Genomic DNA, 26,432 nt, shown 5'->3' with positions numbered 1-26,432 from the left:
GTCACAGCCTCAGGAGGGAACAAATCCAACTGAAATTTCCACGGCTGCAGCATCTACAACTCCAGGTACAGGAAAACAATAGTTACAATGGTATTCAATAATAGTAACACTCAGACAGAGATGAGGATGTAAAACTGCAGGGCCAGAGAAAATTCTTATTTCTATCATCATAGCAACTATGAAATGAAGGAAGTGCTGATCGAGCTCCAGTAAGCATGAATACTAACCTGTTACCCAATCATTTCCCAAGATTCTGTGCTTCAAAACAAGCCTACTTTGGCAGCATGGAGATTTTATTATGTGTAGAAAGCTATGTTATGGGCAGGGTTTTCTTGGTTGAGGTGGCACTTTTTTAGAAAGACACCTGCCGTGGGGTGAATGGAAGGAAAGTTAACTTCTTGATTTTGTAAAATTTGTTTTTAACTTTAAAATATTTTGTGATGCTGTTTGATGCCTGACATAGTCTTACCCTTTCCTGTCTAAAGAATTTTCAGCCAGCATAGGTTGGCTTATCCCTACTGCTTTTAGCCCATTTCCTTTCAATTTCAAGGGCTCCTGTCTTATGACTAAATTTCTGTATACCTTCACTTTTCTTTCCTGTTCCTGGCATAAAAGCTATTTCATGTCAGTGGAATGTACCCCAAGCCTCACTCCGACTTTTGGCAAAAATCATCACCCTCGTTTCTTCAGATTCTTGACAAGAGTGCTGAAGTAGACCACATTGGAGGAAGACATAGCTTACCCAAACCACACTTTCTAGGGGCTTCAATATATATTAAACAGAACAGAGTGCAGGGAAATTATCAATGCCAACCACTTTCCAAATCTTATGCATAATCAGAATCATTTGAGGAGACTTAAAAAATACAGATTTCAGATGCAAAAGTGCTGGAACAACTAAAATTCATAGTTTCATTTTTTAAGGAACAGTTTTGTGCTCTTCCCTGGTTTAAAAAAAAAAAAAAATCAAGCAAACACAGAACTACCTGAGAAAGAAACTGCCCCAAATCCCATCACTTAGAAACAATTAACATTAACACTTGGTGAGTACCCTTACACACATGAATAACATCCTTATGAATAACAGAGATGAAAGGACAAGTAATTATACCTAACATTTGGGCCCTGTACTGATAATAGCTTTATATAGATTACCTACAAATCATGAACTAGGGACTATTAATCCCATTTTACAGATGAACTCAGACACAGAGAGATTAGTAAGCATCCCTGGGTCATATTAGCAATTGGAAACAAGAATTCAGATTCTTAACCACTGTACTATCATTTTACAGAATTGGGATTATATTAGTCATGTAACTTTAAAGATTTAACTTTGAACATCAGCTAAACATGTATAATGTGATCTCGCTTCTCTAAACAATCCCAGTAAAGAGAAAGATTATGAAAAACATAAAGCAATCTGAGGCCTTATTTTTATTACATAGTTCAAATTTAGATTGATTTCTTGCTTTGGGAATGTGTAAATCAGCACACACACACACACACACACACACACTTCCAATGCAACCAATTTTTGTGAACTACTTTTATTTCATAAAATTTACATAGCTTATATTCTATAAATTACACTGGAATTCCCATGACTGCTTGATCTTAAATATATTTTAAATTGGATTCTATGCTCATTAATAGTTCTTTTATCATAGCTGCTCCAAAGGTGAGTTCTTCATTAATGTCACATTTTTGTTGGCTGGGTTTCAGCAAGTAATTTTTGCAATGGCACTCACTGGTGCTATATTCTAAACTCCTGGAGAGACGGTGGCTCGGATGGGACAGTCGCCAGGGATGGCGGAACGTGAGGATGGAGCGGGTGTCCGGACTGCTCTCTTGGACGCTGAGCAGATTCCTGTGGCTCTCGGGCCTCTCTGAGCGGGGAGCTGCCCGGCAGCCCCGATCATGGAAGAGAAAGCGCTAGAAGTATATGATTTGATTCGAACCATCAGGGATCCAGAGAAGCCCAATACTTTAGAAGAACTGGAAGTGGTAACGGAAAGTTGTGTGGAGGTTCAGGAGATTAATGAAGACGACTATTTGGTTATTATAAGGTTCACGCCAACAGTACCTCATTGCTCTTTGGCGACTCTTATTGGGCTGTGCTTAAGAGTAAAACTTCAGCGGTGTTTACCGTTTAAACATAAGTTGGAAATCTACATTTCTGAAGGAACCCACTCAACAGAGGAAGATATCAACAAGCAGATAAATGACAAAGAGCGAGTGGCGGCTGCCATGGAGAACCCCAACTTACGGGAAATCGTGGAACAGTGTGTCCTGGAACCTGACTGATAGCTGTTTTAGAGCCACTGAAGTATAATCGTTTGATATATTTGTTTAAAGTCTTTGTAAAATGTAAAAGATTCATGTTTAATACATAGGTGATTTGTACCTCAGAGCATTTTTTTAAATGATGATTTCCAAGCAAGATTTAATTATCAGGTAGTACTTAGTTTGTTCAATGTCTAACATTCTCAGGATTTGTAACCCTTTAATGATCAGACAAAAATATTTTCTAGTTATTGTGTGTAAGATGAGTTGCTATTTTTCTGATGCCCATTCTGATGCTTTTCATGTCAAAATATTTACTGTGCCCAAGTGTATTCATTTTAAACCATTACTCTGTAAAATAAATAAAACAGAGATGATTCTTATAAAAAAAAAATAAAAAAAAAATAAACTCCTGCAGGCTGGAGAATGTTTATTACTGCCTTTATACATGAAGTACAACTTGACTGAGTACAGTCTCTCTTCTTAAAACTCTGTAAAAATCACTCATGGTCTTCCCATTGGTGCTGAAACTGAGGGCAGACTGATCTTTTATCCTTGTAGATAAATGCTCCTCTTTTCCTAAGCTTGCTTTCCAGTCACTCCATTGGTCACTAATGTCCTTCTCACCAAGACTTCAAAGCCGTTTATTACATGAGCAAATCCTTTCTCCAGTTATTCAGCCTTTAAGAAAGTCGGTGAAATTCACAATAAAGTTCCTAAAATCCTAGACTTTCAGTGATTTTTGTTTTTTAAATTTTAGTACTTTATATTATATCTTGCTAGGGTTGTCAGTCTAGTATTTATAAATCTGTTCTGGATTATCATATTCACTTGTGTCATTTACATATTCAAAATATATTTCTCCCTTCAAACCACATTAAAATGATTTTCAAAAAGTTTTTCCCCCAAACACTTTCCTTGTAAAGTTGGGATGAATCTTATATAGTGTCACAATTATAAATACTTATGGATACACTATATGTGAGGTGCTATTTTGAAACTTTCATGTTTTCTCTGATTCTCCCTCTGATTCTCACAGTAGGAAGAATCAGTCAACCAGCTTTCAAGACATCATAAAGCTACTGAAAACAAGTACTGAAGAACTGAAATCAATTTTATAGTACTGGTTGGAGGGACAGACTCGTGGATCTATCAATGGAATAGAATAGAGAGAACCAGACACAGACCACCTAAATAGGCTCAACTCACATTTGACAAAGATACAAAAAGCAACTAAATGGAGAAAAGATAAACTTTTTGATAAATGGTGCTGGATATTTCTAGGCAAAAATTAAACCCTGACCCAAATCTCACATATCACACAAAAATTAAATCAAAATGGATTACGGACTTAAATGGTCTTAAATGTAAAATATGCAACTTTCCCTGGTAGCTCAGTTGGTAAAGAATGTGCCTGCAGGGGAGGAGACCCAAGTTCAACCCCTGGGTAGGGAAGATCCCCTAGAGAAGGAAATGGCAACGCACTCCAGTACTCTTCCCCAGGAATTCCACGGACAGAAGAGACTGGTGGGCTACAGTCCACGGGGTCGCAAGAGTGGGACACGACTGAGCAACTAAACCACCAATAAACCACAAATGTAAAACGTGGACTTAAATGTAAAACATGCAACTATAAAATTTTTATAATCGCATGAGAAAAATGTTTATAGTCACAGAAGAAAAATCTTTGAGTTTGAGAGCTAGGCAAAGGGTTCTTAGACTTGACTCCAAAGGCACAATTCATAAAAGGGAAAAATTGATAAACTCTTGCTCCGTAAAGAACCCTACTGAAAGAATGAAAAGATAAGCTACAAACTGGAAGAAAATACTTACAAATCACATAACTAACAAAGAACTAGCATTTAGAATATATTAAAAAATCCTAAAACAGCAAAAAATAAATAAATAAACAATCCAGTCAGAAAATAGGCAAAGGACATGAGCAGATATTTCACTGAAGAGGATGTACAGATGACAAGTAAGCACATGAGAAAATGTTCAACTTCATTTAGCAGGAGTAAAAATGCAAATTAAAACCACAATGAGATATCTCTTTTTACCCATAAGGATGCCTAAAATAAAAAGCAGTGATACCATCAAACGCTGGTGATGTGGAAAAGCTAGATCATTATATATTGCTGGTGAGAATGTAAAATGATGTCCAGTCACTATAGATCAAAGCTAACTATGCAGAGAAAAATATTCTGACCCATAAAACAAACCCAGCCTCTTCTTAAGGTGAACTATTAATCCTGACAGAACGGAAAGCAACAACAAATTTGAATGATATGCCTTCAATCTGGTGAAGCCCCTCTACTGCCTAGAGACTTTAAAAAAAAAATTTTTAAGTTAGAGACAAAGTTCCTAGTTGCAGCTGTCCAAGGTCCCAGTTCCTCAATTTACCTCTCTCAGGTAACTGACTAGAAACAGAAGCTGCCAGCCAGCAGCAGCACAGATCTCTAGCTCAAAATTTAAAGGAAAGATCCAAATGGTGCAATAAAACAATTATCTATATGCAAAAGGTAATAAAGGGCTTCCCAAGTGGCGCAGTAATAAAGAATCTGCCTGCCAATGCAGGAGATACAGGAGACGCAGGTTCAATTCCTGGGTCAGGAAGATCCCCTGGAGTAGGAAATGGCAACCCACTCCACTATTCTTGCCTGGAGAAACACAAGGACAGAGGAGCCTGGTGGGCTACAGTCCATGGGGTCACAAAGAGTCAGATGCAACTGAGCGTGCGCGCGTGTGCACACACACACACACACACACAAAAGGTAATAAGAGATTTTCATCTACATAATTTTCGAGCAAAGCTACCTGGAATTGATTCTATTTAAAAATGAAAAAGCAGAAATAAAAGGAACCTACATAAAAACCTTGTAGTGGGGAAAAAATTTATAAACCCAGGATGCAAAAGACAAGGGAAAAGCACAGACCTGAACACTTACTCTACAAAAAAGAGAATTTTAAACTAACTAGGACTATTTTGTAGTTTTTTAGAGACTGAAGGGATTGAAGCAATTATGGAGAAACTGATAGCTATGAAAGATGGGCAAGGAAGAGCCAACAGAGAAATAACTAATTTCTCAAAAGAGAATATAACAAATGAAACTGAAAAAAAAAGTCAAAGATATAAAGGAAAATGCACTGAAATGAAGGGCATGCATCAAAATATTTAAAGATCTCACATACAACCAAGAAAAATATAATATAAATAGATGGGGCACTCTTGAGAGATTCTGAACTTCACTTACAAACAAAACAAAACAAAACAAAACTCTAGTATCCAGGACAAACCAAGCATGTTAAAGGCAAAAAAAAAAAAAAAAAAAAAAAAAAGGCAGAAATACAAGGAAAAAATTATTAGGCAGCTTTCTCCTGTGTATCCTTGTATGTCAAAAGAAATGGCGCAAAACTCCCAAGTTTTTGAGGGGAAAAACATGTCCATAGGCTTAAATATTCAGCAAACTGTCATTCAAAAATCCATGTAACAGGAAGATATTCTCAAATATGCAAAGGACTTAGTATCCACACATCCTTGGTACATTATCTACTTAAAGATATAATCCAGGGGGACGAAGATGGCAGAGGGGTAAGTGGATGTGGAATACATCTTGCTCCATGGATACATCAGGAATATACCTTCAGACACAGAAGTGCATGCAGAATACCAGCTGAGAACAGACAGGAGTACCTGACCAGCAGAAAAGAATATATAGACCCACGCAAAATTCTGTAGGACGAAGGAACTGGGGGGAAACAGGAGTGTTAGTAGGACTGGACCTGCCCTCCGCAGGTGGGGGAACTGAAGCAGGGCTCCGATCCCCACACTGGGGCAACTGTCTGAGTCAGAGGAGAAACATGTAAAGCTGAGAGTGAAACAGCTGATCTGTGGCAGAGTCAGTCCAGTCCTTGCCACAGCCATACATACCCTAGACGTTGCAGTGTCTGGGAGCTGGAGCTTAGGGATTGTAGAGCAATCCCAGGAGGAGGGCTGCTGTTGACTGCAGAGAGTGGGATGTGAGGGAGGAGACTGTGGTGGGAAATGCCTGTGAAGGAAAGCTGGGCAGCCATGGAAGCGAAGCAATACTGCTGAGTCATGCACAGGGGGCGAAGCCATCACCATAGCCTCTGTTCCCCCCACACCCCAACACTGGTAGTTGAACAGTAGAGAAGCTGGCCCACCAAACGCCTGACACACTGATCTACAGAGTAGGACCCCAGGCGGCGGCCCCTCTATGTGCCTGATGCACTGAACAACGGAGAAAGACCCCAGGCAAGGGAGCCCTCTAAGTGCCTGAACGGCTGGAGCTACGGAGAAAGACTGGCCAAAGAGGCCTTCTGATAGCCAGCTACAAGAGGCTTGAAAAAAGACTCTGATGGGGCCATAACTCCTGGGGCAGAGGCAGTCGTGTCCCTGCACACTTGGCGCCACCAGGACCCCAACAAGCCAAGCAGCTGCGCCACCTTCACGCTCAGCACTCACTGGGGCAGAGCTGCCACAGGCAAAAATATCTTGTGCCTATGCTCACAGGGTGGCTTCAGTAGTGTCTGATTCATTGTAACCCTGTGGACTGTGGCCTGCCAGGCTTCTCTGTCGGGGGGGTTTCTCCAGGCAAGAATGCTGGAGTGTATTGGCCAATACTGGTTGCCTTGCCCTTCTAGAGCACTATATTTCCCGCTGCCCTAGCCGCCAACTCCCCTGAGTACTTGGTGCTGCCAGAACCCCTGTGACCCAAGCAGCCACACCACCTCCACATCTGGCCTTCACAGGGGCAGACCCAAGTCCTTCAGGGCAGCCACAGGAGCAAACCCCAGTGGACGACCCATATCCAGAGGTGGAAATAAAATCGCAATTGAAACCCAGGGGCAGTGTGGCTAAGAAAGAAGACCCAAAACCCTCCCACCAGCTGTACAGCTGCAGATTAAATCCACATGATCAACCAGGCAGACTCTGTGTCTGTGGAACATATAAAAGGTCACTGATGGACATCTAGGTTGTTTCCATGTCCTGGCTATTATAAACAGTGCTGCGATGAACATTGGGGTACATGTGTCTCTTTCAATTCTGGTTTCCTCGGTGTGTATGCCCAGCAGTGGGATTGCTGGGTCATAAGGCAGCTCTATTTGCAATTTTTTAAGGAATCTCCACACTGTTCTCCAAAGTGGCTGTACTAGTTGGCATTCCCACCAACAGTGTAAGAGGGTTCCCTTTTCTCCACACCCTCTCCAGCATTTATTGCTTGCAGAGTTTTGGATCGCAGCCATTCTGACTGGTGTGAAGTGGTACCTCATTGTGGTCTTGATTTGCATTTCTCTGATAATGAGTGATGTTGAGCATCTTTTCATGTGTTTGTTAGCCATCTGTATGTCTTCTTTGGAGAAATGCCTATTTAGACCTTTGGCCCATTTTTTGATTGGGTCATTTATCTTTCTGGAGTTGAGCTGCATAAGTTGCTTGTATATTTTTGAGATTAGTTGTTTGTCAGTTGCTTCATTTGCTATTGTTTTCTCCCATTTAGAAGGCTGTCTTTTCACCTTATTTATAGTTTCCTTTGTTGTGCAGAAGCTTTTAATTTTAATTAGATCCCATTTGTTTATTTTTGCTTTTATTTCCAGCATTCTGGGAGGTGGATCATAGAGGATCCTGCTGTGATTTATGTCGGAGAGTGTTTTGCCTATGTTCTCCTCTAGGAGTACCAATACAGTATTGTAAAGTAAAATAAAGTAAAAATAAAATTTAAAAAAAAAAAGGAAAAGTAGAGATCAGCTAAATGTGAAAATAAAATAAATGGACCTTCAATGCTGTGAATTTAGAATAAATAACATGAATTGAACAACAACAACAAAAAAAAAGGTCATTGAGAGCTCCCATAAAAGAAAAAGCACTAGTTCTGCTAGCTGTGGACACTGCAGGCGAGAACACAGAGTAGGAGCAGATTTGAATCTGAGCTGCCCTCACAGCAGGTTCAGAGATCAATAGTGTTGGAGGCCATCCTAGGGAGGTGAGGTGGACTGTGACTCCCAGCTGGGGAAAGGACTCTGACAGCAGTGACTCAAGAAAAGCATTTATTATTCTTATGTTTTGCCATGTTCTGTAGATTCTTTTGGATTTTCCCTTCTCCCTGCTGGCCCACCCCGCCGCCCCCGCCAGTTGTAGTTGTCAATTTCATTGGCACTACAAAATCTAACTAAGTTTTTTCCTTTTTTCCTCAGTCACATTTTTTATCGTTGTTATAAACCTCTGCCTCTATATCAGGCTTTTGCAGTTCTGAGGAGTTTTTTTCCCCTCCCTCTTTTTAATTTTAAATTTTAATTTTTTTAAACGATTATTATTTTCTACATTTATTCCTTTGTTTGCTTTTCCTACTGCTGTTTTCCCCTTGCAGTTAATTTTTTAATATATGTAAATCTTGTTTACCTACTTCTATATAACTTTGCATATCTATTCTTTCTTTTCTTTCTTTCCTTTCCTCTTAACATATTTGTTAGTTTTGTTTTCATTGCTTTATTCCTCACTTGGCACCTTGCTTTAGTTTTGTTTTCCAGTTTGTGTTTTAGTTAGTTTTGTTCTTAACTGGTAAATATAATTTTTGATTTTCTTTGTTAACCAGGTCAATCTATTGCACTTTATTTTTGTTGAACTGTTTTAACTTTGCTCATGGGTGTTTATGTATATGTGCATATTCCATTATTTTAAATATTATTTGCCTGATTTTGTAACTGCTTGTCTGGGGTTCATTTTTGGTTTCTTGTTTTTGGATATTTGTTTTACTCTCACTTAATGCCATAACAAACCACTTGTGGAATCTTCGTTCCTGACCAGAGATCAAGCCCTGAGCCTTTGGAGTGGGAGCACTGGCTCCAAGACCCTAGACCACCAGAGAACTAACCCTACGGGGTATCAAATAGTGAGAACTCACACAAAGGAAACCACTGTAATACAAGACCTGGCATCACCCAGCCACCAGTAGCACCCCATGCAGGATGCCTCATCTAACCAACAAACAAAACAAAACTACAAACCCAATCAGCAGCAGACAGGATTACCACCTCACTCAGCCTTGCCCATCAGAGGAAAAACAAACAAACAAAAACTCAGCACAAATCTCACCCTGTGAGAAACTTACACAAACCACTGGACCAATTTTAGAGGGGAGAAATCAAAAGGAAGAAAGAATTCAACCTTGAAGCCTGGGAAAAGGAGACCTCAAACACATAAGTTTAAAAAAAATAATGAAAAGGCAGAGAAATACTACACAAATGAAGGAACAAACTAGAAACACAGAAGTCCAAATAAATCAAGAGGAAATAGGCAAACTACCTGAAAAAGAATTTAGAATAATGATAGTAAAGATGATCAAAAACCTGGAAAGCAAAATGGGTAAAATGCAGAAATCAATTTAAAAAGATCTAGAATAATTACAGAATAAACATGCATAAACAACACAATTACTGAAATTAAAAAGACTCTAGAAGGAATCAATAGCAGAATATCTGAAGCAGAAGAACAAATCAGTGAGCTGGAAGATAAAATGGTGGAAATTACTTCTGAAGAGCAGAATAAAGTAAAAAGAATGAAAAGAACTGAGGACAGTCTCAGAGACCTCTGGGACAAAATCAAATGCACCAACATTTGAATAATATGGGTCCTAGAAGAAGAAAAGAAGAAAGGGTATGAGAAAAATTTTGAAGAGATTACAGTTGAAAATTTCCCCAACATGGAAAAGGAAATAGTCAATCAAGTCCAAGAGGCACAAAGAGTCCCATACAGGATAAGACCAAGGAGAAACACTCCAAGACATACACTAATCAAACTACAAAGGCTAAACACAAAGAAAGAATATTAAAAGTAGCAAGGGAAAAGCAACAAGTAACATACAAGGGAAACCCCACAGGCTTAACAGCTGATCTTTCAGCAGAAACTCTGCAGGCCAGAAGGGAAAGGGAGTATATATTTAAAGTATTGAAAAGGGAAAACCTACAACCAAGATTACTGTACCCAGCAAGGATCTCATTCAAAATTGATGGAGAAATCAAAAGCTTTTCAGACAAGCAAAACTTAAGAGAATTCAGTACCACCAAACTAGCTTTACAATGAACGTTAAACAGACTTGCATTTCTCTAATAATGAGCAACGTTGAGCATCTTTTCATGTGTTTGTTAGCCATCTTTATGTCTTCTTTGGAGAAATGTCTGTTTAGGTCTTTTTCCCACTTTTTGATCGCGTTGTTTGTTTTCCTGGTATTGAGTTGTATGAGCTGCTCGTATATTTTGGAAATTAATCCTTTGTCAGTTGTTCCATTTGCTATTATTTTCTCCCATTCTGAGGGATGTCTTTTTACCTTGTATATAGTTTGCTTTGCTGTGCAAAAGCTTTTAAGTTTAATCAGGTCTCACTTCTTTACTTTTGTTTTTACATGTTACTCTAGGAGGTGGGTCATAGAGGATCTTGCTTTGATTTATGTCATTGAGTGTTCTGCCTCTATTTTCCTCTAAGAGTTTTATAGTTTCTGGTCTTACATTTAGGTCTTTAATTCATTTTGAGTTTATCTTTGTGTATGGTGTTAGGAAGCATTCTAATTTCATTCTTTTACGTGTAGCTGTCCAATTTTCCCAGCACCATTTATTGAAGAGGCTGTCTTTGCCCCATTGTATATTCTTGCCTCCTTTGTCATGAAGATCTCTATTGTACAGTTCTTCTGTGTATTCTTGCGCCCCTTCTTAACATCTTCTGCCTCTGTCAGGTGCATACAGACTTAACATTTTATTATATCCTTTACTGTGCCCATCTTTGAAATGTTCCCTTGGTATCTCTAATTTTCTTGAAGAGATCTCTAGTCTTTCCCATTCTATTGTTTTCCTCTATTCCTTTGCACAGATCACTGGGGAAGCCTTTCTTATCTCTCCTTGGTTTTCTTTGGGAATCTGCATTCAAATGGGTATATCTTTCCTTTTTTCCTTTGCCTTTAGCTTCTCTTCCCTTCTCAGCTATTTGTAAGGCCTCCTCAGACAACCATTTTGCTTTTTTGCATATCTTCTTCTTGGGGATGGTCTTGGTCACTGCTTCCTGTACAATGTCAGAAACCTCCATCCATAGTTCTTCAGGCACTCTGTCTATCAGATCTAATCCCTTGAATCTATTTGTCACTTCCACTGTATAATCGTAAGGGATTTGATATAGGTCATACTTGAATGGTCTATTGGTTTTCCCTACTTTCTTCAATTTAAATCTGAATTTTACAGTAAGGAGGAATGGGCGAATTTAATTCAGATGACCATTATATCTATTACTGTTTGCAAGAATCCCTTCAAAGAAATGGAGGAGCCCTGATAGTCAACAAAAAAGTCCAAAATGCAGTACTTGGATGCAATCGCAAAAATGACAGAATGATCTCTGTTTGTTTCCAAGACAACCATTCAATATCACAGTAATCCAAGTCTGTGCACCCACCAGTAATGCTGAAGAAGCTAAAGTTGAATGGTTCTATGAAGACCTACAAGATCTTCTAGAACTAGCACCCTAAAAAGATGTCCTTTCATTACAGGGGGCTGGAATGCAAAAGCAGAAGTCTAGAGATACTTGGAGTAACAGGCAAATTTGGCCTTGGAGTACAAAATGAAGCAGGGGAAAAGCTAACAGAATTTTGCCAAGAGAACATACCAGGTCATAGCAAACACCCTCTTCCACCAACACAAGAGAAGACTCTGCACATGGACATCACTAGATGGTCAATACTGAAATCAGACTGACTATATTCCTTGCAGCCAAAGATGAAGAAGCTCTATACTGTCAGCAAAAACAAAACTGGGAGCTGACTGTCGCTCAGAGCATGAATTTCTTATTGCAAAATGACATGTATAGAGATTTCAGTTATCTTTTAAGTATCTACTCTAAAATATAAATAGCCAGTTAAGAGTCACCAGATATTTTAAAGAAAACCTGTAATATGAAAGAAAAAATTAACATAGTCAAATTTAAAGTAACTTGAAAAGGACTATGTAATGACATGAAAACTTAAAAAAACCCAAATCTATCATCAATATCTTGGAAGATTTTTTAAAAAGTCATGCCATCATATTCTTGAAATAAGAACAAGACACCACCTAAAAATTTTTTTCCTGACAATAAAAAGTGCAAGGGATTTTCCTGGTAGTCTAGTAGTTGAGACTTTGTCTTCTAATACAATCGATCCCTAGTCAGGAAGCTAATATCTCACAAGCCTTTCAGCTAAAAAACGGAAACATAAAACAGAAGCAATACTGTAACAAACACAATAAGACTTCAACATGGTCTGTACTAAATGGAAAAAAAAAAGAAAAGTACTTCAAGAAATTAAGATATAAGGAAATCAAAAACCTCAATACAACAGGTTTAGGAAAAATTTAAGAAAATTACCCTAAAAGTAAGCAAAACGGCCAGGTAATAGAAAAACAAGAAAACTGACAGCTAAAGATTAGAAATGTAGGTAAGAGAGAGGATACCAACAACCAAACATTTCAAGGAAATTTCCAGACTGAAAAAATCCAGTAATACCCAGCACAGTGAATAAGAACAGACCCATAAAGACACATTATAATAAAAATTCACAACAATTGAGTGAACAAAACCATTCTGTAAACGTTCATAGAAAGGGGCAAAAGGTTACATATAAAAGATCAGGAATTCAATGGTTTTGAACTTTCAAACAGCAATGTTGAAAGCTGAACGCAATGGAGAAACTCCCTCAAAATTTGGAGAAAAAATGATTTTGAACCTATAATTTTATTCCCTGTCAAACTATCCAATAAGAATGAAGGATGAGTAAAGGTATTTTAAAGACATGACAGGCTTGGTCAGGTCAAGTATCTAGTGTATCACACTGTATCTATTTTAAAGCATTACTAGGGAATTGATGCAGAAATGATGAGAGAGCATCTGTGAAGAGATGCAGGTCTGGAACCTGGGAAACATTCAGTTGGTGATCTGTATATCTGAAATTCAACATTAAAAATAACAGCCAAATCTATAATAAAATATGATCTAGCAAATAAAAATAGGTAACACTGAATGATGATTCAATTCAAAGAATACTGTTCTAAGTGATTTAAATTCATTCATTTAATCTTTCCCTAGCATGATACACAGAGAAGGCAATGGCACCCCACTCCAGTACTCCCGCCTGGAAAATCCCATGGATGGAGGAGCCTGGTAGGCTGCAGTCCATAGGGTCGCTGAGGGTCAGACACAACTGAGCAACTTCCCTTTCACTTTTCACTTTCATGCACTGGAGAAGGAAATGGCAACCCACTCCAGTGTTCTTGCCTGGAGGGTCCCAGGGATGGGGGAGCCTGGTGGGCGGCCGTCTATGGGTCGCACAGAGTTGGACACGACTGAAGAGACTTAGCAGCAGCATGACACAGGCTAAAAGAGTTACATAAATTCCTGATACTTTTGATATTTCACCAAGTGACCTGATCTGGTATCATTAAAAACTCAAGACAATTTAAAATTTTTTATAGCATATTCCCCTCTATGTCTGCAAACTGTACCTTAGTAGCTGAACTCTTAATATAATTGAAGGCAATCATTTTAATAAAATATAAAAAAGCAGTTAAACAATGCCTGTACAAGTCAAATCCCTTATGATTATACAGTGGAAGTGAAAAATTGATTTAAGGGCCTAGATCTGATAGATAGAGTGCCTGATGAACTATGGAATGAGGTTCGTGACATTGTACAGGAGACAGGGATCAAGACCATCCCCAAGAAAAAGAAATGCAAAAAAGCAAAATGGCTGTCTGAGGAGGCCTTACAAATAGCTGCGAAAAGGAGAGAAGTGAAAAGCAAAGGAGAAAAGGAAAGATATAAGCATCTCAATGCAGAGTTCCAGAGAATAGCATGGAGAGATAAGAAAGCCTTCCTCAGTGATCAATGCAAAGAAATAGAGGAAAACAACAGAATGGGAAAGACTAGAGATCTCTTCAAGAAAATTAGAGATACCAAGGGAACATTTCATGCAAAGATGGGCTCGACAAAGGACAGAAATGGTATGGACCTAACAGAAGCAGAAGATATTAAGAAGGGGTGGCATCACCGCAATCAGAGCAGAAAAAGAAATAAAAGGAATCCAAATTGGAAAAGGAGAAGTAAAACTTTCACTGTTTGCAGATGACATGATCCTCTACATAGAAAACCCTAAAGACTCCACCAGAAAATTACTAGACTAATCAATGAATATAGTAAAGTTGCAGGATATAAAATCAACACACAGAAATCCCTTGCATTCCTATACACTAATAATGAGAAAGCAGAAAAAGAAATTAAGGAAACAAGTCCATTCACCATTGCAACGAAAAGAATAAAATACTTAGGAATATATCTACCTAAAGAAACTAAAGACCTATACATAGAAAACTATAAAACACTGATGAAAGAAATCAAAGAGGACACTAATAGATGGAGAAATATACCATGTTCATGGATTGGAAGAATCAATATAGTGAAAATGAGTATACTACCCAAAGCAATTTACAAATTCAATGCAATCCCTATCAAGCTACCCGCCATATTTTTCACAGAACTAGAACAAATAATTTCAAGATTTGTATGGAAATACAAAAAACCTCGAATAGCCAAAGCAATCTTGAGAAAGAAGAATGGAACTGGAGGAATCAACTTGCCTGACTTCAGGCTCTACTACAAAGCCACAGTCATCAAGACAGTATGGTACTGGCACAAAGACAGAAATATAGATCAATGGAACAAAATAGAAAGCCCAGAGTTAAATCCACACACATATGGACACCTTATCTTTGACAAAGGAGGCAAGAATATACAATGGAGTAAAGACAATCTCTTTAACAAGTGGTGCTGGGAAAACTGGTCAACCACTTGTAAAAGAATGAAACTAGATCACTTTCTAACACCGCATACAAAAATAAACTCAAAATGGATTAAAAATCTAAATGTAAGACCAGAAACTATAAAACTCCTAGAGGAGAACATAGGCAAAACACTCTCCGACATAAATCACAGCAGGATCCTCTATGATCCACCTCCCAGAATACTGGAAATAGAAGCAAAAATAAACAAATGGGATCTATTAAAATTAAAAGCTTCTGCACAACAAAGGAAACTATAAGCAAGGTGAAAAGACAGCCTTCAGAATGGGAGAAAATAATAGCAAATGAAGCAACTGACAAACAACTAATCTCAAAAATATACAAGCAACTTATGCAGCTCAATTCCAGAAAAATAAACGACCCAATCAAAAAATGGGCCAAAGAACTAAATAGACATTTCTCCAAAGAAGACATACGGATGGCTAACAAACACATGAGAAGATGCTCAACAGCACTCATTATCAGAGAAATGCAAATCAAGACCACAATGAGGTACCACTTCACACCAGTCAGAATGGCTGCGATCCAAAACTCTGCAAGCAATAAATGCTGGAGAGGGTGTGGAGAAAAGGGAACCCTCCTATACTGTTGGTGGGAATGCAAACTAGTACAGCCACTTTGGAGAACAGTGTGGAGATTCCTTAAAAAATTGCAAATAGAACTACCTTATGACCCAGCAATCCCACTGCTGGGCATACATACCGAGGAAACCAGAACTGAAAGAGACACATGTACCCCAATGTTCATCGCAGCACTGTTTATAATAGCCAGGACATGGAAACAACCTAGATGTCCATCAGCAGATGAATGGATAAGAAAGCTGTGGTACATATACACAATGGAGTATTACTCAGCCATTAAAAACAATACATCTGAATCAGTTCTGATGAGATGGATGAAACTTGAACCGATTATACAGAGTGAAGTAAGCCAGAAAGAAAAACACCAATACAGTATACTAACACATATATATGGAATTTAGAAAGATGGCAATGACAACCCTGTATGCAAGACAGCAAAAAAGACAGAGATGTGTATAACGGACTTTTGGACTCAGAGGGAGAGGGAGAGGGTGGGATGATTTGGGAGAATGGCATTGTAACATGTATACTATCATGTAAGAATCGAATCGCCAGTCTATGTCTGATGCAGGATTCAGCATGCTTGGGGCTGGTGCACGGTGATGACCCAGAGAGATGTTATGGGGAGGGAGGTGGGAGGGGGGTTCATGTTTGGGAATGCATGTACACCCGTGGTGGATTCATGTCAATGTATGGCAAAACCAATATAGTATTGTAAAGTAAAATAAAGTAAAAATTAAAAAAAAAAGAAAAAAAAGAAGGGGTGGCAAGAATACACTGGAGAAATGTACAAAAAAGAGCTTCATGATTATTCATCAAGATAATCATGATGGTGTGATCACTCACCTAGAGCCAGACATCCTGGAATGTGAAGTCAAGTGGGCCTTAGAAAGCATCACTACAAACAAAGCCAGTGGAGGTGATGGATCCCAGTTGAGCTATTTCAAATCCTAAAAGATGATGCTGTGAAAGTGCTGCACTCAATATGTCAGCAAGTTTGGAAAACTCAGCAGTGGCCACAGGACTGGAAAAGGTCAGTTTTCATTCCAATCCCAAAGAAAGGCAATGCCAAAGAATGCTCAAACTACTGCACAACTGCACTTATCTTACATGCTAGTAAAGTAATGCTCAAAATTCTCCAAGCCCGGCTTCAGCAATACGTGAACCGTGAACTTCCAGATGTTCAAGCTGGTTTTAGAAAAGGCAGAGGAACCAGAGATCAAATTGCCAACATCTGCTGGATCATGGAAAAAGCAAGAGAGTGCCAGTAAAACATCTATTTCTGCTTTATTGACTATGCCAAATCCTTTGACTGTGTGGATTACAATAAACTGTGGAAAATTCTGAAAGAGATGGGAATACCAGACCACTTGACCCGCCTCTTGAGAAACCTATATGCAGGTCAGGAAGCAACAGTTAGAACTGGACATGGAACAACAGACTGGTTCCAAATAGGAAAAGGAGTACGTCAAGGCTGTATATTGTCACCCTGCTTATTTAACTTATATGCAGAGTCCATCATGAGAAACACTGGGCTGGAAGAAGCCAAGCTGGAATCAAGATTGCTGGAAGAAATATCAATAACCTCAGATATGCAGATGATACCACCCTTATGGCAGAAAGTGAAGAGAACTAAAGAGCCTCTTGATGAAAGTGAAAGAGGAGAGTGAAAAAGTTGGCTTAAAGCTCAACATTCAGAAAACAAAGATCATGGCATCTGGTCCCATCACTTCATTGGAAACAGATGGGGAAACAGTGGAAACAGTGTCAGACTTTATTTTGGGGGGCTCCAAAATCACTGCAGATGGTGATTGCAGCCATGCTCCTTGGAAGGAAAGTTATGACCAATCTAGATAGCATATTCAAAAGCAGAGACCTTACTTTGCCGACAAAGGTCCGTCTAGTCAAGAGTAGACTGGTTTTTCCAGTGGTCATGTATGGATGTGAGAGTTGGACTGTGAAGAAAGCTGAGCGCCGAAGAATTGATGCTTTTGAATTGTGGTGTTGGAGAAGACTCTTGAGAGTCCCTTGGACTTCAAGGACATCCAACCAGTCCGTCCTAAAGGAGATCAGTCCTAGGTGTTCACTGGAAGGACTGATGCTTGAAGCTCCAATACTTTGGCCACCTTATGATAAGAGCTGACTCATTGGAAAAGACTCTGATGCTGGGAGGGACTGGGGGCAGAGGAGAAGGGGACGACAGAGGATGAGATGGCTGGATGGCATCACTGACTCGATGGATGTGAGTCTGAGTAAACTCCAGGAGTTGGTGATGGACAGGGAGGCCTGGTGTGCTGCTATTCATGGGCGCGCAAATAGTTAGACAATACTGAGCGACTGAACTGAACCTTTTCAAATTACATAACATGGAAATACAGTTAGCATGCAAGTGAAAAAAGGATGTAAAGTTTTATATATATTATTATAGTTCTGTGCTTTAAAAAAATCTATCCTAAAAAAAAGCAACTCTCTCTCTCTCTCTCTCTATATATATATATATCAAAATGTTAAAAATTTCTCATTTCTAATTCCAACTCTAATTTCTAATTTTAGTGGTAGAATTAGTGGTAACTATTTTTCTTTCCAAAATTTCTCCAAATTGAGTGCGATGAATATGAACACCGGAGTGGTAGCCATTTCCTTCTCCAGGGGATCTTCCCAAACCAGGGGGCAGATTCATCACCGTCTGAGCCACCAGGCAAGCTCATACATTACATGTGGAGTTCTAAAAAAATTTATTCTCAAGATCTTTTTAAACTCTGCATCATAGAAGATCTCAAACAGCTTTTATGTGGGTTACATCTATTGATTAGATTTGTATTAAAAATTAAAATGAGAATATATATTAATTCATAAATAGTAGTGACAAATTCACTGCCTGTTTTATAAGTTTTGTTTACAACTACCTGCTTACAACTTATTTTATGGAAAAAAAATTATATTTTCTAACAAACTTATTGAGAAGAGCAGCATTGCTTAAAATTCTGCAAATCTCAGCATCTGGTTTAACAGAAGGCACCTGGATCTGGAACTCCATATCTCCCTCTGCATTCAATTTGCTGCAATATCATGTATTATGTAGCTACTTAAAAAGCTGACTGCAAACTTATATGAGAATGAGTGAAGAAAAGCCAATAATGTATTGATATTAGTATAAACAGACTGACTTTATCAACCATCTAAAACAATATACAGGACTTCACTTCTCCTGGATCACACTTTGAGAATTAAATACTGCATTATTTTGAAAAAAATTCTTTCTCTCCAAGAATACTGAATGGTGGCTGGTAGATTGCTACATCATGAAATAAATTGAGACTTAAGAGACTTAAGAGTTCTGATTTCCGGGTGAATAAAACTCAAAAAGGAAAAACTTTCCTTCTTGCCTCAAAGAGTAATGTTTAAAGTAAGCCTTCTTCCTTAGTTCGACACTCTTTTCATTGGGTTTAGATTTAATTCTCTTTAAGTTACTGGTAGTTACACTCAGGCTTGGAAATCCCAGTCTGAGCATTAGTCACTAAGTGGAGCAGATGTGAAAAGAAATCGGTATGGCACTCTTTCCCCTTCTCTCTTTCTTCAATTTGATATAAAACAGTGTAATATAGCACTACTACTACTACTACTAAGTCACTTCAGTCGTGTCCGACTCTGCGCGACCCCATAGATGGCAGCCCACCAGGCTCTCCCGTCCCTGGGATTCTCCAGGCAAGAACATTGGAGTGGGTTGCCATTTCCTTCTCGAATGCATGAAAGTGAAAAGGGAAAGTGAAGTCGCTCAGTCGTGTCCGACTCTTCGCGACCCCATGGACGGCAGCCTACCAGGCTCCTCTGCCCATGGGATTTTCCAGGCAAGAGTACTAACTTTGGGTATTACAGAAATCACTGAGGATGCAAAAAATATCTGTGAAACTCACAGAACAGCAAAAGGGATTCTCACATTTTGATCTTTTAACCTAGAACTGGTGGGAACATTTTTTTAAACGTAGAATTACACTTTGAGATTTACACAACTTGATTTTTAACATGACCGTGAGGTTTTACGAAATCTCTGGGAGGCACTACTGACTGAGTACCTTTCAATGTGTCAAATACTATCCTAGGAACTAAGGATTCAGTCATTGGTATATTTTCTCATGTTTACAGAATGTAAACTCCCAGAAGGCGAGAAATAGTTTCCTACCTCTCAGAGTTGCTGCCTATGATGCTTTTCACAAGACAGTGGTACAAAAAATATCAGCTGATTTGAACTGAGAGGCCATGTCCTTATTCATGCCACAAGTCCACAAACCTGATTATGTTTCCACATCTATTTTATACTCTGTGGACACTTTTCTCCCTCCTTTCCTTGATAATTTTCCCTTGGGCTCAGCTCTTTTATTGCTCTTTCCCAACAACTAATAAAGGCTTCACATAACAGTCTTTTTTTAAAAAAAAATGCTTCCCAATGCCACAGGATCATGCCCGTACTGCTTATTTGGTGGACAAGCTCTAGCTCTAGTTTACCAATGGCTCTAGTTTACCTAAAGCCTGTATTCAGACATCCTCCAATCTGCATGGTCTTTCATATGGATGACTTTGGGCATTCTATTCTTTCTGCCTGGAGTGCCTGCCTCAGTTATGTCTACCAGATAAATGCAGGATTATCTTTCATGGTTACCTTGGTTTCAGTACTTTTCATGACCAGTCTTACCCATCACCCGTGATCAAATTAACTGCTCTTCCATCAAATGTTTTCTTGTTCCTTCCTTCACATCTCCTGCTATATACTTACACTGCATCATAGAGTGTATGTGCATACATAGCATGTATGTGCATCTCTTTCCTCTAGACTATACATTCTTCAAGAACAGCAGCTATGACTCTTTTATCCCTATCTCCTCGGTATCTAACACATTGTCTGGCTTATAAAATGCTTACAAATGTCTGTTCTAAGTGTATGTATGTGGGAGGCACAGTTGGAAGTTGTTTAGTTGCTACTGCTACTACTAAGTCACTTCAGTCGTGTCTGACTCTGTGCAACCCCATAGACGGCAGCCCACCAGGCTCCCCCGTCCCTGGGATTCTCCAGGGAAGAACACTGGAGTGGGTTGCCATTTCCTGCTCCAATGCATGAAAGTGAAAAGTGAAAGTGGAGTCTCTCAGTCGTGTCCGACTCTTTGCGACCCCATGGACTGCAGCCCACCAGGCTCCTCTGCCCATGGGATTTTCCAGGCAAGAGTACTACAGTGGGGTGCCATTGTCTTCTCCAAAAGTCGTGTCCAATTCTTTGTGACTCCATGGACTGTTGCCCACCAGGCTCTTCTGTCCATGGGATTTTTCTAGGGAAGAATACTAGAGTGAGTTGCTATTTCCTTCTCCAGAGGATCCTCCTGACCCAGGGATTGAACCCACATCTCTGGCGTTGGCAGGCATATTATTTACCACTGAGTCACCAGGAAAGCCTGTGCAGTTGAAATTATCTTTTCCAAATAGGTATGTTCATCTATACTACCTAATTTACTAAATACTAGGTTGGTGCAAATGTAATTACAGTTTCAGACTGTGAATTTTAAATCATTATAACTAGGCTCAAACACATTATTAATCAAAATAGGAACCATTACAATCAATACATTTTTGCCAACAAGAAGTAAGTTTGTTTACTCCTATAGCATAAAAATCCATGTCTTGGAACGCAAGGAACTCTTGGAACACATTTTCTGCATTCTGCTGCTTGAGGAAGCGTTTTTCCTGCAAAAAATTGTCAAGATGCTTGAAGAAGTGGTAGTTAGTTGGCAGGACGTCAGTTGAATGTGGCGGATGAGGCAAAACTTTGTAGCCCAATTTGTTCAACTTTTGAAGTACCGGTTGTGCGATGAGCAGTTGGGTATTATGGAGAAGAATTGAGCACTTTTTCTTGACCCATGCCCGCTGCAGGCACTGCAATTTTTGGTACTTCTCATCGATTTGCTGAGCATACTTCTCGTATGTAATGGTTTCTCTAGGATTCAGAAATCTGTAGTGGATCAGACCAGCAGCAGACCACCAAACAGTGACCATGACCTTTTTTTGGTGCAAGTCTGACTTTGGGAAATGCTTTGGAGCTTCTTCTCAGTTAAAATCACTAGTTGGTTGTTACTGGTTGTCATAGAAAATTCATTTTTCATTACACATCACAATCTGATCGAGAAATGGTTTGTTGTTGCATAGAATAAGAGAAGACAACACTTCAAAACAACAATTTTTTGGATTTTTGGTCAGCTCATGAGACACCCACTTATTGAGCTTTTTCACCTTTCCAATTTTCTTCAAATGCAGAACCATAGAAGAGCTGACAGTGAGTTCTTCAGCAGCTTCTCGTATAGTTGTAAGATCAGCTTCGATGATGCTCTCTGTTGGTCACTGTCAACTTGTGATGGCCAGTCACTATGCTCCTCATCTTCAAGGTTCTCGTCTCCTTTGCAAAACCTCTTGAACTACCACTGCACTGTATGTTTGTTAGCAGTTCTCAGGCCAAATGTGTTGTTGATGTTGTGAGCAGTCTCTGCTGCTTTATGACCCATTTTGAACTCAAATAAGAAAATCGTTCAAATTTGTGTTTTGTTTAACATTTCTATAGTCCAAAATAAATATAAAATAAACAGTAATAAGTCATTAGCAAGAAAACATAAAGTGAGAAATGCACATTAAAATGATGTATAACACAACCACATTTATTCAGGATGTATTCCAATATCAAATGGCAAATTTCAACAATGAAAAAATTGCAATTACTTTTGCACCAATCTAATAAAAAATCATATAGTCCCATCACTTGACACTTTTATACACTTATATAATCCAAAGTTCATGAACTAGACATATAGCATGAACTATATATTACTTTCTTTGATGTGTATTCAGCTTATACAAATTATAATAGAAGTACATATTACCTGAGAGATAGAGAGACTAAAATATTTTCTATTAGTAATTTACTAAAACTACAGAAATAGAAAATATTAACAAATAGCCTTCAGTTCTATTTTAAAAACTATTCCAATTTCAGATTCAGAAGATCAAAAGTGACAATACCTTTTTTGTTACTTTTCAATGAGAACATTAACATTTTTTGCATCTTCAGCAGAAATTAAAGACGACACAAACAAAAAGACATTCCATGTTCATGGATTGGAAGATTTAATATTGTTAAGATATCAATACTATTTAAAGTGATCTATAAGTTCAATTTATATCAAAATTCAATATTGCTTTTTTTAAGAAACAGAATTACCCATCATAGAATTTATATGGGATGTCAAAGTACCCCAAAGAGCCAAGACAATCTCGAAGAATAAAACTGGAAGACACATACTTTCTAATTTCAAAACTTACCAAAAAGCTACAGTGATCAAAACAGGGTGACACTGACACACAGCCCAGTGGAACAAAACAGACAGCCCGAAAGTAAACCCTCACATCCATGGTCAAAAGGTTTTTGACAAGAGGACCAAGTCCATTCACTGGACAAAGGACAGTCCGTTAAACAAAAGGTACTGAGAAAACTGGATATCCACACATTGAAGGATGAAGCGGGATCCCTACTTTACACCACATACAAAAATTAACTCAAAATGGATCAAAGACCTAAACTAAGGCCTAAATGTATAAAACTCTTAGAAGGAAACATAAGACAAAAGCTCCACAACACTGGAGTTGGCAATTATGTTTTGGATATGGTATCAAAAGTGCATGCAACCAAAGAAAAGGCAGTCAAACTTGGCTTTATAAAAACTTAAAAAATTTGTGCATCAAAAGGTATTATCAATAGAGTAAGAAGGCAATCCAAAGAATGGGAGGACATATTTGCAAATGTATCTGGTAAGGGATTAATATCCGGAATATATACAGGACTCCTAAAACTTAACAACAAAAACACAATTCAAAAATGGGCAAAGGTCTTGAATAGATAACTTCTCCAAAGAAGATACACAAATGCCAATAGGCATGAACACGTTGAGCATCAAATAAAATGCTCAACATCACTTATCATTAGGGAAATGCTAACCAAAATCACAACGAGATACGGCTTCACATCCATTAACGATAGCTACTATCAAAAGGAAAAAAAAGAAAATAACAAGTTTTGGTGAAGATGTGGAGAAATGAAAATGTTTCTGTGCTACTAGTGGGAATGTAGAATAGTGTATCAACTGCAGGAAAGAGCATGTGGAAAAAATTAAAATAGAATTACCACATGATCCAACAATTCCATTTCTGGGTATATGCTCAAAAGAATTCAAAGCAGGGTCTCAAAGAGATATCTGTATATCCATTTTTATAGCAGCACTGTCATAGTAGCTAATATGTGGAAGCAACCCAAATGGTTGACTGGATATGCAAAATATGTTATATATACATGATGGAATATTATTCAGCCTTTTAAAGTAAGGCTTCCCTGGTGGCTCAGATGGTAAAGCGTCTGCCTGCAATTCGGGAGACCTGGGTTCAATCCCCAGGTCAGGAAGATCTTCTGGAGAAGGAAATGGCAACCCACTCCAGTACTCTTGCCTGGAAAATTCCATGGATGAAGGAATCTGGTAGGTTACAGTCCATGGGGTTGCAAAGAGTCGGACATGACTGAGCTACTTCACACACCACCTTTTAAAGTAAGGAAACTTTGACATATGCTACAACATGGATAAGCTTTCAGTATTTTGTGCTAAATGAAAGAAGCCACTCACAAAAAGACAAATACTATGTAATAATCTCACTTATATGAGTAACTTAGCTAAAATCATAAAGACAGAAAGTAGAATGGTGATTTCCAGGGAATGGTAGGAGAGGAGAAAGTGGAGCTACTATTTAATGGGTATGAAGTTTCAGTTTTATAAGATGAGAACTCTGGAAGATGGTGGTCATGGTTGGCACAAGTTAAATGTACTTAACATCATTGAATTCTACACTTAAAAATGGTTAAGATGGTAAATTATATATATATATATATATATATAAGACCATCCCAACTAAAATATATTTAAAAGTTAAATAACGTAACTGAAAAGTTTGGAAAAATAAACATGTGAGTAAGGACTTCCCTGGTGGTCCAGTGGTTAAGGCTTTGCTTCCCAATGCAGGGAGTGTAGGTTCAATCCCTGGCTGGGGAGCTAAGATCCCATTTGCCTTGTGGCCCAAACCCCAAAAAACGTAAAGCAGAAGCAATATTGCAACAATTTCAATAAAGACTTTACAAATGGTCCACATAAAAAAAATCTGAGGCATATACCTGGGAAAGGGGTGTGAGGATGGACTAAATCTAGGCAGATCTACTTAAGACACAAGATTTTTTAAAATTAAATAATGTGGTAAAAATTATTTTATATGTTATTTGGAAAAATAATCATGTGAGTACAACATGTTGTAATTAAAACAATTTGATATTCTGGCTGAACAGGCACATCAGTGTACCTGTGGATCGGAAAAAATGTTTTTAATGCTTCTATTAATTCATACTAAAGACATACTGCTGTGAAACCTTTTTTCTCTACAGATTGTCAGAATTATTTGAAAGTGTATCAGTGAGACTGGAACATCCCACTCTTGCACGGATGATGAAACATTAATCAGAAGCAGCCTCAATTTCCAACCCAGAGCTTCAGATAAGGGTTTCCCAGACACAACATTCCACACATTTATCTTAACTTTGTAGTCTCCAAGGAAACGGGACTCTTAAGTCTGTTTCTCAGCCCAGGCCTGATGTTAATTAACCCGGTACAGTCTTGCTGTGCTTTAAACTTATCAAATATTGCTTCATTTAAATTTTGTCTAAACTCCACCCCTCCCCAGAATCCTATAATAACACTGTCCCTTCTGGCAGTTCCTCTGGTGTGTGATCTCCCTCTCAGCAGCAAGTTAATTAACCTCACTTTGTTAGCCTAAAGATATATATCCCTGGTGGTCCTTACCAGACTGAAATAGAGTCTGTTTAAAAAACAAAAAAAAAAAACCCAAGTACATATGGAAATTTAATGCATAGTACACATAACATTTCAAATCAAGAAAAAGATGGCTTATTCAAGAAAGGATATTGAAATAATAATCTTTTGGGGAAAAGATAAGCAACCATCTGGATCTCCACCTATTTCTTTCAAATTCTGACTGTTTCTAAGATTTCAATACTTTAAAAAAATGAAATTAAAACAAAACTAGAAGAAAACATCCTTTTTACATTTTTATATCATGAACCGAGATTTTTTTCCAAATCTCAAAATGTGTAAGTATAGTAAAATGTATGAAGTTATTCATTTAATTAACTGGCAATGAAACTGCTAGTTCAAATGTACGTTTTGTATAAAATATTTAAAAAAATCTGTACAGCAAAAAATAACAAAAACTATCATAAAAAAGATAATCAACTTAATATAACAACAGTTAAAAAAAGTAAAGGATTTGAATGAAAAAAAAATACAATGGTCAAGGATGTTCACATTTCACTCATATTACAGAAATGTAAACCTCAAATGAAGAGATACTATTCTTAACCTATCAGAATGGCAAAAAGTGTTTAGCACTGACACAGACATGAGAAAACTGATGCTCCTATACTGTTCCTCAGAATAAACATACTTATTGTCTTTTTAGAAGAGCAGTTTGACAGTATCTGTAAACCTTTTCAAGTGTGCCTTGACATATCATTTCATGATCAGAAATTTTTTTTTATGG

The 26,432-nt window shown here is 38.2% G+C and overlaps 1 pseudogene; it reads left to right on the top strand.

Annotated features, from left to right (window-relative positions):
• Window positions 1–1,825: 1,825 nt before the first annotated feature.
• Window positions 1,826–2,649, top strand: LOC128046595 (cytosolic iron-sulfur assembly component 2A-like; annotated as a pseudogene).
• The last annotated feature ends 23,783 nt before the right edge of the window (window positions 2,650–26,432 follow it).

Source organism: Budorcas taxicolor, chromosome 4, assembly GCF_023091745.1.
Source record: "Budorcas taxicolor isolate Tak-1 chromosome 4, Takin1.1, whole genome shotgun sequence".
Taxonomy (NCBI): Eukaryota; Metazoa; Chordata; class Mammalia; order Artiodactyla; family Bovidae; genus Budorcas; species Budorcas taxicolor.
The sequence above is the reverse complement of the archived record's forward strand: the minus strand, read 5'-3'. Positions and strand labels throughout refer to the sequence as shown.